This window comes from Schistocerca serialis, chromosome 2, assembly GCF_023864345.2.
Source record: "Schistocerca serialis cubense isolate TAMUIC-IGC-003099 chromosome 2, iqSchSeri2.2, whole genome shotgun sequence".
Taxonomy (NCBI): Eukaryota; Metazoa; Arthropoda; class Insecta; order Orthoptera; family Acrididae; genus Schistocerca; species Schistocerca serialis.
Window position 1 is genome coordinate 321,291,699 of NC_064639.1, and position 18,962 is coordinate 321,310,660.

Sequence of the window (18,962 nt, forward strand, 5' to 3'; positions counted from 1 at the left end):
TTCAGTAAACAGGGACCTGTTGATTCGTGTGGAATGAAATGCACTACCGTTTCGATATTCCTCGAGCTCAAGTTAAATGTATGGTACAGCGTATGTGCAAACAAAAATATTTAAATCTTTCGCTATGCAGTGACACGCGCAATATATTTCTACCTTTCACAACGTGTTTGTAATAAGCAACTGAAATCTGTTCTTTCTTTTTGAATCACCCTGTATTTAGGTACGTATTAAAAGTAATGGATCTGGATGCAGAATGCAGGCGGGGTGGGGGGCGGGTATATAGGGGCTGGGTGTGCAAAGTGAGTGATAACGCGTTCAAATGTTCAAATGTGTGTGAAATCTTACGGGACGTAACTGCTAAGGTCATCAGTCCCTAAGCTTACACACTACTTAACCTAAATGATCCTGAGGACAAACACACACACCCATGCCCGAGGGAGGACTCGAACCTCCGCCGGGACTAGCCGCACAGGGATAACGCGTGAATCAGGGGTTACCTAAGTCAGATTCGCCTGCTGTTTGCCGCGCAGGGGTAGCCAAGAGGTCTAGGGCGTCTTGTCACGGCCCGCGCGGCTCCTCCCGTCGGACGTTCGAGTCCTCCCTCGGACGTGTGTGTGTGTGTGTGTGTGTGTGTGTTGTCCTTAACATAAGTCAGTTTAAGTTAGATTAAGTAGTGAGTAAGCTTAGCCGGCCGGTGTGGCCGTGCGGTTCTAGGGGCTTCAGTCTGGAACCACGTCACCGCTGCGGTCGCAGGTTCCAATCCTGCCTCGGGCGTGGATGTGTGTGGTGTCCTTAGGTTAGTTAGGTTTAAGTAGTTCTAAGTTCTAGGGGACTGATGACCTCAGATGTTAAGTTCCATAGTGATCAGAGCCATTTGAACCATTTTTGAGTAAGCTTGGGGACCGGTGACCTCAGCGGTTTGGTCCCATAAGATCTTACCACAAATTTCCAGATTTTTTAATGCTGTTTGAATCAAAAGAGTTTGGTAGAAGTTATAGAGACAAGTTCCGAGCAGTAGGAACACCGCAGTGTTGAAGTTTGTGTAACTCAGTGCGGAGGAACCAGTTTCGGACTTAGCAGAATTTTTGGGCAGTTGCACCGATCTTTATAAGTTTACAGTGAACAGACAGAACTTTGAACTTTAATGGTTAGTTTATGATTGCTTTCAGGTTTACAGTGTGGAAATATGTTACGTTAAGCTCAGTAGAATCCCAGACGCGGCTGAGTGGTTCTAGGCGCTACAGTCTGGAACCGCGCGACCGTTACGGTCGCAGGTTCGAATCCTGCCTCGGGCATGGATGTATGTGATATCCTTAGGTTAGTTAGGTTTAAGTAGTTCTAAGTTCTAGGAGACTGATGACCTCAGATGTTAAGTCCCATAGTGCTCAGAGCCATTTGAACCATTTTGTTCTAAGTTCGAATGTAATTTATTAGCTTGAGACAAATAAGCTTATATCCACAAATTAACAAGGATTTAGACAGCATCGTTCGTGCAAAACTCAGCTGGCCCTTTTCTCGCACAACGTTTCGCGAACCACAGTGTACAGGTAACAGGCAGAAGCCACGTTTCCAGATTTCTAGCCAGAGTGTGACGCAGTGTGACTCTGCAGACAGCCAACAGAATCCGAGGTTACGGAAAAGGTCCTCAGCTGTGTAAGTGGCTCAGACACTTTGAAGAACTCCTGCTTTGGAGATGCGGAAAGTTGTACAGGAAGCATGCGACCATGTTTCTGTTTTGTCTTAGCTTCATTGGCCTCTCTTAGACTTTAACACATCTGTGATGAGCTCAGCGCAGTGCTCGTAAATAATAAGTCATAACCACAGATCAAAATACTTTTATATTTAATATTCAAATGAAAGGATTGACACCTTCTCACCTTCTTTGCAATGTAACACCGTCACAGTGAGACAAACAAAGTAGGAATTCAGTGGTAATATTTGTTTTGAGAGGGATACCTAACCAGCATCAATTGTAGGACAACACGATAATGTTATAAGCTGAAGAAATGAATGAAAATTTGTGCCACGGCTGGGACTAGAACCCAGGTCTCCTTGTCACTAGGCAGGTAGGCTAGCCATTACACCACCGTAGCAATATAGGCAACATAGCTGCATCGACTACCTTAACCCAGTGCCCTCCCTAACATGAATTTCACGTCTTCGGCTTATCTTCCCCTTCTTAATCCGTCACTACCGCTGAGGCTCTCCGGTACTGGAATAACACCCCAGCCATGGCATGGATTTAAATTAATTTCTGCAGATTCTGACAATATGGTAGATAAATTTGAGCCACGTACGTCTCAAGGAAAATTTAGTTATATCAGATCCATAGGACAATAGTTTGGTTCTGAGAGTCAAGTATGACGTTAACAACATGATTGTTTTCGAATTTACAGTGTGGAAATATGCTACGTTAAGCTCAGTAGAATCCCAGACGCGGCCGAGCGGTTCTAGGCGCTACAGTCTGGAACCGCGTGACCGCTACGGTCGCAGGTTCGAATCCTGCCTCGGGTATGGATGTATGTGATGTCCTTATGTTAGTTAGGTTTAAGTAGATCTGAGTTCTCGGGGACTGATGACCATAGATGTTAAGTCCCATAGTGCTCAGAGCCGTTTGAACTAATCCCAGACGAGCCGTCAGTTGGGACACAACAGGCAGTAAATATTTGGTGTTATTCTTGACAACAGCACTTCCCAATCTGTGTTAGTCATCTAGGTTTAAACTTTCCATGATATCCCCAAATCGCTCACAGAAAGACTAGAATGGTTCTTTTGAAAGTGCATGACTCATCTCCTTTCTCATCCTTCCAAAATCCTATTTTTTGTCATCCGTCTCTGATGATCTTATTATGGACTAAACCTTAAGCCCTACTCTTGCTTCTTTCTTCCCACAACAGATGGACATCAGTGATTTCGTTCAGTAATTTTGTATATCCAATCTTTTGCCGATAACTGTGTCAGCAGCTCTTGGTCTTGTGGTTCTATCACGGTTCTCTGGCTTCGATTCCCGGTCGGGGCGCGGATTTTCTCTGCTCGGGACTGCGTACAAGCGTGTGTGTGTGTGTGTGTGTGTGTGTGTGTGTGTGTGTGTGTGTGTTGTCTTCATCATTATTTCATCATTATCATCATAATAATAGACGCGCAAGTTGCCGAAGTGGCGTCAAATAAAAAGATACTTACTCCAGCGGTTGAATTTCCTAGAAGGGGATCCCCGGTCAAAAATGCCATATGTACATTCCATGCCGATTCTGTACAGAGAAGTGGCCTACCTCCTTTCCAGTCACGTGGGCCTATTATCGACAAATTTGAACTAGAAAAGGGAGCGTTCAACGTGAAATGTGATTGGAATGGCCCTTAGATCTAAGAATGAATTTGTTGTCAGTGAATTTCAATGAGCAGTGAGAAAGAGACCATATACATAATTTTCCATGTGCTGATATCATTCACTTACTTTACAGTAAAACTAAAATAAAGAATCTCTGAAAGGTTCAGGGAAGCCTGGCTGGATGCTTTCAACACCAACATTTTGTGCAATAGTCGCTTCTATGTACACAGAGACTAGATAATTTATCATATGAAGAAATCTGTGTCTAAATTATGAACAAAAACATTGAAAATCTGACGTTGTAATTCTTCCAGTCACACTCCACACCCTTCACTTTGCTCACACAACCATGTTGCTCTTCATAAAGTTCACATCAACCCTTCATGCATATCCGACTCCTAGTAACTGTTGAAAAGGACGACAAAATATTCTTTACATGAAAGACATCGAAGAAACATAATATGTATTTTCTTAAACTGGGAGATCTCTGTCATTTCGTCAAAATATTCTTTACATGAAAGACATCGAAAACATATAATACATATTTTCTTGAAAAAAAAAATGGGAGACCTCTAGCATGTCAATAATTTATGTATTCTTTAATGTTATACAAGCATTTACATCCATATGAATATTACAAATGCGAAAGTAACTCGGTCTGCTACGTTTTCACGACTAAGCTTCTGAATCGATTTTGATGATATTTGGTATGGAAGTATATTGATCCTGAGGAAAAACACAGACTACTTATGAAGGTAAAAAATATCTATTATGCCTAAAAGGGCGAAGTAGGGAATGGAACATCATTTTGTACATCAGTGAACGTAAACCATGTTAAAAATTGTTAAATTTGTTCTATAGTGAACGATTTGTATAATGAAAAACTACTTCACAAGCACGATGCATAGATGCACGCTCCTACCCATCCCCTCTGCGTTCACCACACGGTGACAACGCTGAGCATGTCTCATTGTCATGTGTTGGAATAGTTGGAGTAGAGGGGAGGGGGGGGGGGTGCACTCACGATATACACACGTTTCAATTTAATGCCCAACTTAATTCCTTTAAACAGACATCCAGTTTGTAGTAGATTTCATATTTAGTTTATTTTTGATAATACAGTCACAAATTAAACGGTTGTTTAGCTGTTTACAGCATTATTTGTGATACTTTTCGCTATGAATGTTTTCGAATGATTTTTTTATAAGTAATCGTTATAAGTTACGAAAGAAAATTAGTTTCTCTTATAATTTTACAAATGTCCTGTCAAACTGAGTAGTTGTTCAGCATTTATTTGTTTCTTTTTTTCTATAACTGCCTTCTCTTTTTTTGACTTTCTAGAAGGTTTTTAATCTTTCCAGTTTCTAAAACAATATTCTCATATTTGTTATAAGTTCGACTTTTGTACTATCTTTTTGAGTATTGTTATTTTCTTAAAGTATGGTATATATATACAAATACCTATTTACACCAATGGGTACCTATATATTTATTAATTACTAGCTTGCTTACTCACCATCGCTCATAATAACAAAACTACTCATATGTGAGTACGCCTAGTATTAGCTATTTTTAGCTTTCACAAACAAACTTACTGTTTCATATCCTTTACCTCATCAGGCATTGCACAGAACACTTTTTCAAGGTTTGTATAGCATACTTTCCTGAAATAGGGGCTTGCTGTGTGTTTCTCGATGAAAATCATTCTTACTTGTAGTTTTGCAACTTTAGACTTGGCTGATTAACACTGAAAAATACCAAATGTGATATCAGTCTTCTCTCTCTCTCTCTCTCTCTCTCTCTCTCTCTCTCACACACACACACACAATTCTTTTAATTATTTTCACAAATGTCGATAATAGAGACACTTCTATACTTTTGTAATTCTTGTTTATCATGGTTTTAGTATTTATTGTTTTAGTTTCTTGAGGCTTTAGCAAAGACGCCTGAGTTACAATTGATCTGAAAATACAGCCTATATCGACGTGGCACCCGCTGTTATTGGTTAATCGTCAGAGCAACAAGGGCCTAGCCAAATAAAGCTTGCTAATTCTTTTTGGGAGAAAATTTTATTAAGAGAAATAACTGCAAAATCTGTGTGGTGAAGAAGTGTAAAGCTGGAATAGCCGTTACTGTAAAGGAACCCATTACACAATCCATGCTGGTCGCAAGTAGCACTGTGCAACAGCCTTTTCTTCGTGGCCTTGCTTAGCCTGCCAACGGCGCAATGCACGCAAATCGTACATCAAGCCGACACACTTTATTATTGCTCCAAGGTACGCTTTCTCAACTGCTTGGTAGGTGTTAATATATTGAGCTGGATAGAATGTGAGTTATACCCACCAGCAGAATCACAATATATTACATTAAGATGTTAACAAGGAAAGCAGTACAGGAAGACTAGAATGCGGTGGGAGTAAATATGCGGAAGAGATATTCTCAAGTACACATCCTGCCTATGAAGCTCCTTACCTCCTCTGATATTCTCAGTTTGGCTTTACTCAAAATGCGTAAAGGAAAATGAGTTTCTGAACATTAAGTGACTGAATTTTTCTCCAGCGACCATAACAGCAGTGTATAAATGTAAACAAAAATATTCAGATTCTCATTTCCCTTTGTGAAGCGGATGGACAAGTTGTACAAACTGCAATCGCTTACTTTTCGGCTTAGGGTGCCAAGTCTTTGCTTAGTGTGCCAAGTCTTTGTTTAGTGTCGTGTATTAATAATGTGATTATGGAAATGGAAGTGTTTCCCAGGTGGAAAGATGAAACTAGTGAAGTTTAGTTTCGATTAATAAGCTCATAGGGCAAAAGTACAGGGTGTTTCAAAAATAACTCCCTAGTTTTAAGTATAAATTTAATGGAGAAATTAATGAAAAATTACATCAGTGGGTACATATCATGAAAGAAAATTCCTTTGCTTAATGTTAGTAGACGTGAAAATGGGAGCCATTTGTTGCTCTGCATACGTCGAGACGATGTACCACTTCTCGCCACGTATTCACCAACATTTCAGACGTAACTGTCCCAACCGCCGAGACTATCCTTTCCCGTTAATGATTGATATCTCTGATCTTTTCACTGTAGACAACATTTTTTATGCGGCCCCAAAAGAAAAAGTTCAGTGGGGTTAAGTCTGGGCTTCGTGGTGGCCAAGGTATTGGGCCAGCCCTACCTCTCCACCTTTCTGGAAAGCGAGTGTCAAGAGCCGCATGCACATGGTTACTGTAATGAGGTGGGGCGCTATCTTGTTGGAAAAAACACAAGCCCCTTTTCTGCCTCAATATCGTCCATTTTGGGAAAGACTTACTCTGTCAACATGTCACAGTAAACGTCCTTGTTTGTATTTTCTACAAAAATGAAAGGACCAATCATACCATCTTCCATCAAACCGCACAAGACAATAACTTTGGGAGAGTCACGTTGATGCTGAATAACTTCATGTGGATGCTCTGCCCCCCAAATTCTGCAGTTATGACGATTAACTGTTCCGCCGACATGAAATGGAGCCTCATTACTCTGCACTGCACTGCACGCACGCCTGGACTGAACTGAGGGAACAGAGGAAGAAAACAGCACTTGTGCCGTCTCAAGGTCAAGCAGGCCTGCCAAATGCAGGGGAGCCAAACTTGGAGAGCTGATGAATCAAACACCACAAATTGGAATAGTGTACGTCACTTTGTACATATTCTTGGACAACAAGGGTTGTTCACTAAAGTACGAGCAGCCCTTAGCGGTCGCCATCTTACTTACAACTATTCATGACGTCGCCTTTCCGGCTTAGATCTTTTTTAATATGTGACTTGTAAGTACTGCATCTTTTTCCAGTCAGTACAAACTTTAATTTTATTAATGTATTATATACCTAATATGTTTTAGAATAGTTAGTCTAATTTTGAAGACGACGCTCATAGTAGCGTCGAAACCTGGTCAATTTTGACTTAATATTTGTGACCGAGGGCTTATTTGTTCTAATATAACCCTGTATATATAATATATCTATCTTCTTGTCATAGAACCAGTACCCAGCATACCCTGTCGAAAGAAACATGTTATTTCCGTGTCTCCCATCTAAGATGAGCCTGAAAATGTTCGAAAACTAGTTGATTGAACAAAAAAAATTTTTTTTAAAAAGTAACTGGTGGCAGTTTTCTGTGTTTATTCACTAAACAGTCACAGATTAAGTTGCAACCAAGAGTCGTAATTTGCCTTCGTACGATGTATGGCGTCACATATGCATCTCCTCGACTAAGGAGGTGCTCTCAATACAGTCATGGGTCCTAAAATATCTGTAATGGTTAAGCATAATCTGTTGCTACCACGGCAGATAATTAGAACAATGCTCACATTTCATACTTTTTGTTGATAATGTCATCATGTGTATCAAAAAGGAACGTACAAACGCCTTCGTGCCGACACGAAACATCACACGTCCGCGGCGATTTGAAGGTCGCTCCAGGCGCGGTGCTTGCATCGTTAATACTGTACGGCGCTGAATATGATCGTGCGGCGGCGCCGATAGAGCTCTCCTTTGGTGGGTCTTCCGAAAACCGTGGCCTAGTGGTGTCTCGAGGCATTTCTGTGTGTATCGTCAGTTGCGCCCACGCGAGGACAACGGTTCGTCGGATACAGTGTGATGTCAACAATCTGCAGGAGACTTACTTCTTGGACCCTGGATTAATGGCCTATCTGGACATCCTGTGTGGTCCGTATATTTCCAAAATGGTCGAACAGCTGTGCAGTGGGGATATTTTTGTCTAACATCACCGTGTTCGGCAAGGTTGAGTTGATTCGAGTATCGTTTTAATGTTTAAGATCCGTAACTGTGACAAAAGGTTCAATTGTGTGTTCACTGAGCTGTTCAATTATGCATTAAATTTGTGGCTGGAGGAGCCTTGTTTAAGAAACTGAGTAACAATTTACTAGTCATACTGGTGTTACACTTTAATTCATCCTCATCAAACACCACAAACTGGAATAGTGTACGTCACTTTGTACATATTCTTGGACAACAAGGGTTGTTCACTAAAGTACGAGCAGCCCTTAGCGGTCGCCATCATACTTACAACTATTCATGACGTCGCCTTTCCGGCTTAGATCTTTTTTAATATGTGACTTGTAAGTACTGCATCTTTTTCCAGTCAGTACAAACTTTAATTTTATTAATGTATTATATACCTAATATGTTTTAGAATCCTAGCTCTGGTTCCTATCATGTACCAAAGTTTTATTTATTATTTTATTTATTTACCCTTTTATTATTATATATTATTAGTCAACTGATCATATATAAGTTAAAAATGTTTTATTTAATTTGTATGAATGGGTACAGAAGACACACTTTAAATCATTTACCATAAAATGGGGCTACTTTGCAACGTAAGGGGTATCTTTGCACCAGTTCTGAGAAAAGATTCAAACCTCTGTAAACCTAAAGACACTAAACATTTTCATAGAATTTTTTTGTACGCAATAGTTGGCACCCCTGGCAATGTAATATGTTGGAATGTCTTTTCCCTCCGCCATCTTAGGTGCTTTTGTGAAACATTAGTTTCACGCTGCATTTTTTCTCTAATTTTTGTGTGAAAAAAGTGGTACTTTTCTACAAGAAAATACCTTCATCATAAGGTTAGTAGCATTTATTCACCTGTAGAAAACAGTTGTCTTTTTAAATCACACCTATAAACTAGTTATCAGTGCATTATGGACGAGTATATTTCTGAAAGTAGCCTTGGAGGTTATTTTCTGGGCAAATGGGAGTAACTTTGCACTGTTAAGTATGTGGTGCAAAGTAGCCCCACAGTATTTCTTTTTCTTACTTTTAGATATAAATTATCACAAAATCTTTAGAAACTGAATTTGGATAACAGATTAATGTTTTCTAGCATGGGACGTGTATATAAACGGAAAATTGGAGCACGGAGATATGCAGATTACACGCCTGCACATCTAGAAGAATGTCTGGAGTCCATAAGAAATGGAACATTTTCCCAACGCAAAGCTGCAGAACATTATAAAATTCCCAGAAAGACTAAAAACAATAAATTGAATTACATCATGTTATGAAGCCAGGAAGGCCACCAGTGTTCTCGAGAGAGGAAGAGGAATCCTTTGCTTCATATATCCAGGCCATGAGTGACTTCGGTTTCCCATTGACGCAAAAGGGTCTTAGCTGTATAATAAGCAGTTAGTTGAACAAAGTTGATAGGTTTTTACAAATAATACTCCTGGAGTTGACTGGATAAATCCTTTATGTCACGTTACCTGATATTGAAGGAACGGTTTGCGTTAAATATAAAGTGTTAAGAGCCGCACTAGATGAAGGTACAGTGAGAGCCTATACGGAAAATTTTAAGCATGTGGTGAAAGATGTGCCTCCAGAGAACATTTGGAACCTGGATAACACTAACTTAACTGGGAAATTACTGCCCCCATTTGTGGGCTACACAACTGTGGAATACCTGGCTGGAAGGAGGACCAAAGCAATGTCGCTACCAAAGCTCTAAATCAGGTTGGTTTGATACATGTGCTTTCAGTGACTGGTTTGAGAGTCTCATGTTGCCAAGACTGAAAAAACTAGAAGGAAAAAAGATTGTCATTGCTGACAATCTGTCGACGCATTTGAACGTTAACATTTTTCAGAAGTGTAGAGATGAAAATATTGCATTTGTATGTCTGCTCCCCAAGAGCACGCATCTAACTCAACCATTAGATGTTTCCTTTTTTAGGCCCATGAAAGTGGCATGGAGGAAAGTTCTGACAGAATGGAAAAGAACTCCTAAGGGTATGAGTTGTTCTGTCTCACCCAAACATCATTTTCCGTGTCTACTCAAAAAACTTCTTGAAACTCTTGAGCCAACTTTCAAACAAAATCTCCAAAGGGGCTTTAGGATATGTGGGATTTATCCTTGTGATGTCCAACCATTACTGGACAGAATTTCCAATAAACAAGTTGAGCCATTAGATATATCCGCAGCTTTCTTGGATGTATTTAAGTGTACAAAAGATGCATGTGCAGTAACTGCAAAGGTTCTAAGGAAGAGGAAGATTAACGTAACTGAAAGAAAGAGTCTATCTCATGAAGAACTGGTGCAGCAACAGGAAGGTAACAATGAATCACTGCCTAATACCAGTGGCATTAGGAAACCTCGAAGAAGACGAATCCTGGATGTTCCTGAAGATTCATCTGATGAGGATCTATTAGAAGAACCAACGATAGTGGAATCAAGTTCTAAGTGTGGTGTGCGTACTGTAAGACCTTCGGTACACACACCATCAGATTATTTGACTTGTCGCTCTAACGAAGTAGGCGAGTGTCAGCAATATGTCTCGTGGTCTTATCGTGGCGTGTTTATCTTCTGCCGTTAGGTCAGACGATAGAAATGCCACTTGCACGCTTAGAGTAACAGATTGACGGTGACCAACTTTAAACAGAACTTGATTAATTTTCACACACTTTTATTAAAATAATAACAAGCATAAAAATAACTTAACGTCGTTCTGGATCCTATTTACAATTGACAATCTGAAGTTCCTTTGGTCTTGGTACGTTAATCTTATTCTCACATATCTCTGATACTTGACAAAGTGTCTACTCATTTATCTTCATGGCTATGTACAGGAATATGATAATCTTATTAGGCGCAGACTGAAACTTGACTATAGACTGGTACAGACAAATGCAGACTGATGCAGACTAATCGGAGGTCTGTACACTCGTTATAATACCTCGAGCGTTCAGGTAGCACTGCGCGATTGTGATCCGCGAGGAGAAAACGTTCTACGTTAGCAGGAATCTAGTTGGCTGCGTTACATATTAATACGTGGATCGGCGGAAGCAGAATTTGGTCCGTCTCTAAAGCAGGGCCATCTCGTAGTGCGGAGACGGACGAGTGCTGCGCCTGCGCTGTTGTGCTTAGCGGGGCTCGCTCTAGTGGGAAATTTGTGTACGCGCTGACTACGCAGAACTATGTACACAACACTAAGACTTGGAATCCTTCAGTCAGAAATATATTGAAGAGGATTCTAGTGCAACAAAATTTCAACATGAAATTAAACCACTTGCTAAGCAGATTGGTGAATTTGTTGTAAAGCAGTATGATAACGCATACTATCCGGGAATAATAGAGGATTTCAATGAAGAGGGGGCCACAGTGAGTACTATGATACCATCTCGCAACAACTGGAGGTGGCCCACAGTTACAGATGTACTATTTTATAAATAAGAGAACATAGTTGGGGGTATAAGCCCCCAAAATATTAACCAAGAGAGATATTTTTTCTGTCCCAGAGTTGGGTGAAAGTGTGTATATATAAATAAGTATGAACATTACCATGTAAATATTACATTTTCATACATAAAGATCAAATTATCATTACATTTAATGTGAAAATTAGATTTAATTACGCAAAATATGGCGTCAATCTGGGAGCCGGTATCTAGAGCCTGTTGTATATCATGACCGCTGTTTTCCTAAAACCATGCTGGTTTCTGCAGATGAGCTTCTCAGAGTCTAGAAAGGTCTTATGTCTGAACACAAAATGTGTTCCATGATTCTACAACAAATCGATGTCATTGAAATTGGCCGGTAATTATGTGCAGCCGATTTTCTACCCTTTTTATAGATTGCAATGACCAGGGCCTTCTTGCAATTCTGTGGAACTTTCCGCTGTTACAGTGATCTCTGGTAGATGATGGATAAGAATGGTGCTACATCTGTAGCATAGTCAACATATAATCTTATGGGGATACTATCTGGGCCAGATGCCTTCCTGGCGTCCAAGGATCTTAACTGTTTTACAATCCAAGATACACTAAGCACTATGTCAGCCATCCTTGCGTTTGTTCGATAATTGAAAGGGGGAATGGTGCTGCAGTCCTTTATCGTAAACGAGTTTTTGAAAGCTAGGTTTAGAATTTCGGCCGTCTGTTTATCATCGTCAGTTACAATTCCCATACTGTCGGCAAGAGAAGGTATTGAATTTCTTTTAGCGTTCATAGATTTTACCTACGACCAAAATTTTTTGGGATTATTTTTAGAATCTGCAGATAAAATATTGCTTTCAAATTCGTTAAAAGAATCACTCATTCACCTTTTGACAGTTGCTTTCATTTCGCATAATTTCTCTTTGTCAGCGTGGCAGTAGCTACTTTTAAAACGATTGTGCAAAAGTCTGTGCGTTTTCAGCAACTTCCTAAATATGTTTTTTGTACCAAGGTGGATCCTTTCCCACCCTTATATTTTTGCTAGGCACATACTTCTCTAGCACATGGTGGATAATACCTTTGAATTCCGACCAAAGATGCTCAATATCTTTGTGTCCCGCGGTGAATGCTTGGAGCTGACTAGGAAGATATTCATTAATGACACTTTTATTTGCTTTCCCAAACAAGAAAACTCTACGCTGTTTCTTTGGTTTTTTTGCAACTTCCACTGACATAGAAGCCACAACGGCATTATGGTCGCCAATACCTTCTTGCCGGCCGGGGTGGCCGAGCGATTCTAGGCGCTACGGTCTGGAACAGCGCGACCGCTACGGTCGCAGGTTCGAATCCTGCCTCGGGCATGGATGTGTGTGATGTCCTTAGGTTAGTTAGGTTTAAGTAGTTCTAAGTTCTAGGGGACTGATGACCTTAGAAGTTAAGCCCCATAGGGCTCACCCATTTGAACCATTTGAATTCTTCTTCTAGATTAACTTCCTCAAAAAGATCAGGTCTGTTTGTCAACAAGACATCTAATATGTTCCCATCTCTAGTTGGTTTTCTAACCAATTGCTCAAGGTTGTATGTTGAGAGCGCTCCTAGAATAACTTCACTCGAGTCTTTGCTTCTACCCCCTGTGATAAAGTGTAATTTTTCCAGTCAATGAATGCCAGATTAAAGTCTCCACCTATAACTAATGGATAATTTGGATATTTATTTCCTATGCACTCAAGACTTCCCCTGAAACGTTCTGCGACGTTTGTTGCGGATGCTGCTGGTCTATAAAAACATCCTACTACAATGGTCAACCCTTGTCTGATTGACAGCTTTATCCAGACTGTTTCACAGTCCGACCCAGTATCGATCTCCACTGCGTTTAAACAACTTTTAACTGTAATGAACACACCACCTCCCATACCATCAGTCCTATCCTTCCTAAACATTGTCCAATCCGAGTTCAAAATTTCACTGCTATTTATGTCTGCTTTCAACCAGCTTTCGGTACCTGATTCAGTTTTGGCATTGCTACTGATTATTTCGGAGAGTAACTCGAGGATCTTGCTACAGACACTTCGACAGCTTACTATCATGAGATTTAGCATATTTAAATCCTTTGGAATGGCCTGTTTAGGCGCACTAACAATTTTCACAGTTGGCACACCCACATCAGTGTCGTAAACCGGTAATTTTTCAGGCCAACGGTTTGTTTCCCGTGTGGAGGAACCTAATCTAGAAAACCCCCATGTGCACGCCACAAGTACTGTGCTACCCTTGTAGCTGCATCCCGTGTGTAGTGCACCCCTGATATATTCAGGCGCGTCCTGTAACCTTCCATCCCACAGCGTAGGTCGAGGAATCTGCAACCATTTTCGTCACAGAGTCGACGTAGCCTCTGGTTTAGATTCTCCACTCGACTCCAAACCAGAGGACTCCGGTCGACCCTGGGTACAATGCTGCAGATCGTCAGCTTGGCTTCCACTCCTCGGGAGATGGAGGCCGCCTACGACAGGCATCGTAGGCGTTGACATGTGCAATAATCTGAAGCTGGCTGCACCCCACACGCTCGATAGCCGCCGGAAGAGCCTCTTCCACATCCCAGACAAGGTCCCCCGGCAAGCACACCGAGTGAACGTTAGACTTCTTCCCCGCCCTAGCCGCTATGTTCCTGGGGGGGCTCCAAGACCCGCCTGACATTGGAGCTCCCAATAACTAACAAACCCCTACCCCCACGTGTCTGTCCGGACCTTCCTGAAGGAGCGGCCACTATCCTGGCAGAAGGTGCATTTTGATCTGGCACAGTCTCACCCCCCAACCCCCACCCAGCATCAGATAGCACACTGAATCTATTAGAAAAGTGCATGGGTACCTCTAATACCGAGTAGCATGTCCTCTTGCATTGATACATGCCTGTATTCGTCGTGGCATATTATCCACAAGTTCATCAAGGCACTGTTGGTCCAGATCGTCCCACTTCTCAACGGCGATTCGGCGTAGATCCCTCAGAGTGGTTTGTAGGTCACGTCGTCCATAGACAGTCCTTTTCAATCTATCTCAGGCATGTTCGATGTCTGGAGAACATGCTGGCCACTCTAGTCGAGCGATGTCATTATTCTGAAGGGGGACATTCACAAGATGTGCACGATGGGGGGCGAATTGTCGCCCATGAAGACGAATGTCTCGCCAATAATGCTGCCGATATAGTTGCACTATTGGTCGGAGGATGGAATTCACGTATCGTACAGCCGTTACGGCGCCTTCCATGACCACTAGCGGAGCACGTGGGCCACATATAATGCCACCCCAAAACAGCAGGGAACTTCCATCTTGCTGTTTGCGCTTGACAGTGTGTCTAAGGCGTTCAGCATGACCGGGATGCCTCCAAACACGTCTCCAACGATTGTCTGGTTGAAGGCATATGCGACACTCATCGGTGAAGAGAAAGCGATGCCAATCCTGAGCGGTCCATGCGGCATGTTGTTGGGCCAATCTGTACCGCGCTGCATGGTGTCGTGGTTGCAAAGATGGACCTCGCCATGGACGTCGGGAGTGAAGTTGCGCAGCATGCAGCCTATTGCTCACAGTTTGAGTCGTAACACGACGTCCTGTACTTGCACGTAAAGCGCTATTCAACAGGGTGCCGTTGCTGTCAGGGTTCCTCCTAGCCATAATCCGTAGGTAGCGGTCATCCACTGCAGTAGTAGTCCTTGGGCGGCCTGAGCGAGGCATGTCATCGACGTTTCTGTCTCTATCTCCTCCATTTCCGAACAACATCGCTTTGGCTCACTCCGAGACGCATGGACACTTCCCTTGTTGAGAGCCCTTCCTGGCACAAAGTAACAATGCGGACGCGATCGCGTGGTGTTGACCGTCTAGGCATGGTTGAACTACAAACAACATGGGCCGTGTACCTCCTTCCTGCTGGAATGGCTGGAACTGATCGGCTGTCTAATAGGCGCTACTCGTGGATGGTTGTTTACATCTTTGCGCGGGTTTAGTGACATCTCTGAACAGTCAAAGGACTGTGTCTGTGATACAATATCCACAGTCAACGTCTGTCTTCAGAAGTTCTGAGAACCGGGGTGATGCAAACCTTTTTTTTATGTGTGTACATAAAGAAACAAAAATGATAAAATCAGTAGCCTCCATTAATAAATACCATCGTGCTATAGCATAATAAAATCAACACTCACCCACTAACAAGTAAACACTATTGTAAGGTTATCTTTCCTGGTCAGAAATAAGGAAGCAGTTCAATTTGAATTTTTGTTTACTAAATTTAATGTTTATATGTGCACATCTCCTCCTCCTCCCCCTCTCCATCCATATCCTCCTTCCCTCTTTTCTGTCCATCATCTCGTATCGCCCCAATCCTAACGGGAGGTTGGTGGTTATAACCCTCACAATATTTATGTCCGCACCGCATAGTAAGTTCAAATGGTTCAAATGGCTCTGAGCACTATGGGACTTAACTGCAATGGTCATCAGTCCCCTAGAACTTAGAACTACTTAAGCCTAACTAACCTAAGGACATCACACACATCCAAGCCCGAGGCAGGATTCGAACCTGCGACCGTAGCGGTCGCGTGGTTCCAGAGTGTAGCGCCTAGAACCGCTCGGCCACTCCGGCCGGCGCATAGTAAGTAACACGTGTACAAAGTTTGATGGAAATCGATCCAGGAGTTAAGGAGGAGATATGGAACATATGCGAATCTGACATACTGGGTGGTTATAATTAAACCTTTCCTAGCTAACACGATATAACACGGAAGTTAATTACCACACGAGAAACAAAATAAGTAGCATTAATGTCAAAGACATGGGAAGAGAAATAATGCAGAATCAATTCAATAGAAACACTTTTAATGTGCTGCTACGGAACATCATAACATTACATACCATTACCGCTACAAAATGTGCTCAATATGGCGCTCATCAGTGTCCAGAAGAGTCTGAAAGTGCAGGTTTGCATTCTGCACAGCAGAACGAAGCAAGCCCATTGGTGTGCTGGCAACATTTCTTGATATGCTGCGCTTCAGGTCAGCACATGTATGGAAATTTCCTTGGTAAACACTATCCTTCGGGTAGCCCCACAACCAGAAACCACAGGGAGTGAGATCAGGTGAACATCTTGCCAAGCATTCGGAAACGATCGACTGATAATTCGATAGTTTCCAAATGTGTTTCGGAGACGCGCGTGAACTTCACGAGCGATGTGAGGTGGGGCCCCATCTTGCACGAAAACGAGTTCAATGCGTCTCTCTCCTGTAGGGCGGGTATGACATGCTGGCGAAGCATGTCGCAGTAACGCTGGCCAGTCACACTGCACGGTTTTGATCCTTGACGGCCAACCTCTTCAGAAAAGAATGGACCAATGATGAACGTAGCCGGGAAGACACACCATACGGTGACACGTTCGCCATACAGAGGAACTTCATGCACAGTGACTGGAGGTGAAGATTCCAAAACTACGGAATTCTGTGTCTTCACCACTCCCGTCAGAGAAAAATTAGTTTTGTCTGTCCATAGGATGGTCCAGAGCCAGCCCTCGTCAACTTCAATCCTTGAGAGAAAGTGGCGAGCGAAGTCAACACGCCGTTGCGCGTCCTGTAGTGCTGGCTGCTGCACGATGTGGATCTTGCATCGATACCATTTGAGGATGGTTCGAAGCACCTTCCGTACAGTGGGCCACGGGATGTTCAACTGTCGTGACACAGCACGCGCATTGGCTGATCATCGGGAACTGCGTGCAGCGATTTCTGCCGTAGCAACAGTGATTTCATCAACCACATGTAGAGCAACCGGTCGTCGGCCTCTTCCCGGAGCGACTCTCAGTTTTCCAGTTGATTAGAACTTCATCATACTCCGCACAGCAGGTGGAGAAAGAGGGCCCTTCCATAATCTTTTCAGCCGGTGATATTCTCGAAGTGCAGGTGCATCATGACTGTTGTTTTGATAATAGAGCTTCAGCAATGATGCCCTGCTCCTTTTGTCCGAGGTCATGTTGACGTATCAACAAGTGCACTGCGACTGGTCAGGTGTGTGAGACGATGAATCACGATGACTGATAACGGCATCTGGTGGCCATAGTTGGAACTGGACGGTTGCGCTGTGACGCATGGAAATCATGTACTCCATACTCTGGACATTAATGCTACCAAATTTGGTACTCGTTCAGTAGCTAGTTTCCGTGTTATAACTTGTTGAATAGGGAGAGTTTAATTATAACCACCCGGTATATTGCATAGACGTATGTGTGATTCTCTTGTGTTTTACACATTATTACTCCAGCGAGGATTTTTAATTTATCTGTGGTATTCAGCTGGGTTGATTTTAGATCCCGAAATACGTTGCCAAAATTATTGGCTCGCTGCAGTGATCATCATCGCGACATGGCTACACACTGAACAGCAAAAATAAGAGACAATTTGCACTTCATACTTTCAAAGGTACTCCAAGTCAACTAAATACGGGAAATAAATACCACAGGCTGTTTCCCAACATTTTTACGTCACCCTCTTCTCATCCACCTCCGCATCCCTTGTGGTAATGGAGAATCTTACTTCCACAAATTTTTTACTCAAATAATGAATTGTGTACCTATCAAATTTGGTTGAAATTTCTCCAGGTGTTCCTGAGTTACGCTTCAGTGCAACCCATTTTCATTTCCACCCTTGTGGGATGTATGTGATTCTTAACAGTGCTTCTTTCCGAACAGTAAGAACCATAACCCCTCCCCCCCCTTTATAAAACAGCTCCAGAGCTTTGATTACTCTAAAAATGCGTGAGTATGTAAAATATTTTACGTTAATATGTAAGTGAGAAAAAGCTTAGAAATGGTTTGAAATTTTGTGTTAAATTTGTTGCAAGCCGCTAGATACTCTCATTCTCAAAAACTGCGTGAATATAGTCCGGGGCCGGCCACGGTGGCCGAGCGGTTCTAGGAGTTTCAGTCCGGAACCGCGCTGCTGCTGCGGTCGCAGGTTCGAATCCTGCCTCGGGCATGGATGTGTCTGATGTCCTTAGGTTAGACAGGTTTAAGTATTTCTAAGTCTAGGGGACTCATGACCTCAGATGTTAAGTCCCATAGTGCTTAGAGCCATTTGAACCACTTGTGGGAGATATGGAGAACGTGCTGGCCAGGGCAACAGTCGATTGCCCACTGTACAGAGGTACCTTATTGCTGCATGGGATTTAACACGTCAGAAATGTAACGTCTGCTGTCCAACTTCCTGGCAGTGGGGACCGGAGGGGACTGTATTGTGTATGTGTGGTCCTCATACCAGCTGGGCTTATGTGACGATGGCGAATGTCATCTGGTAACGTTCGTTCTTCCTGGAGCCTGTACACATGGATTCATCCATCGTGATACAGTACACAGAACTGGAAGTTATGAGAAAAGACAAAGTGGTGCCATTCCCATGTTCAGTTTTTGGGA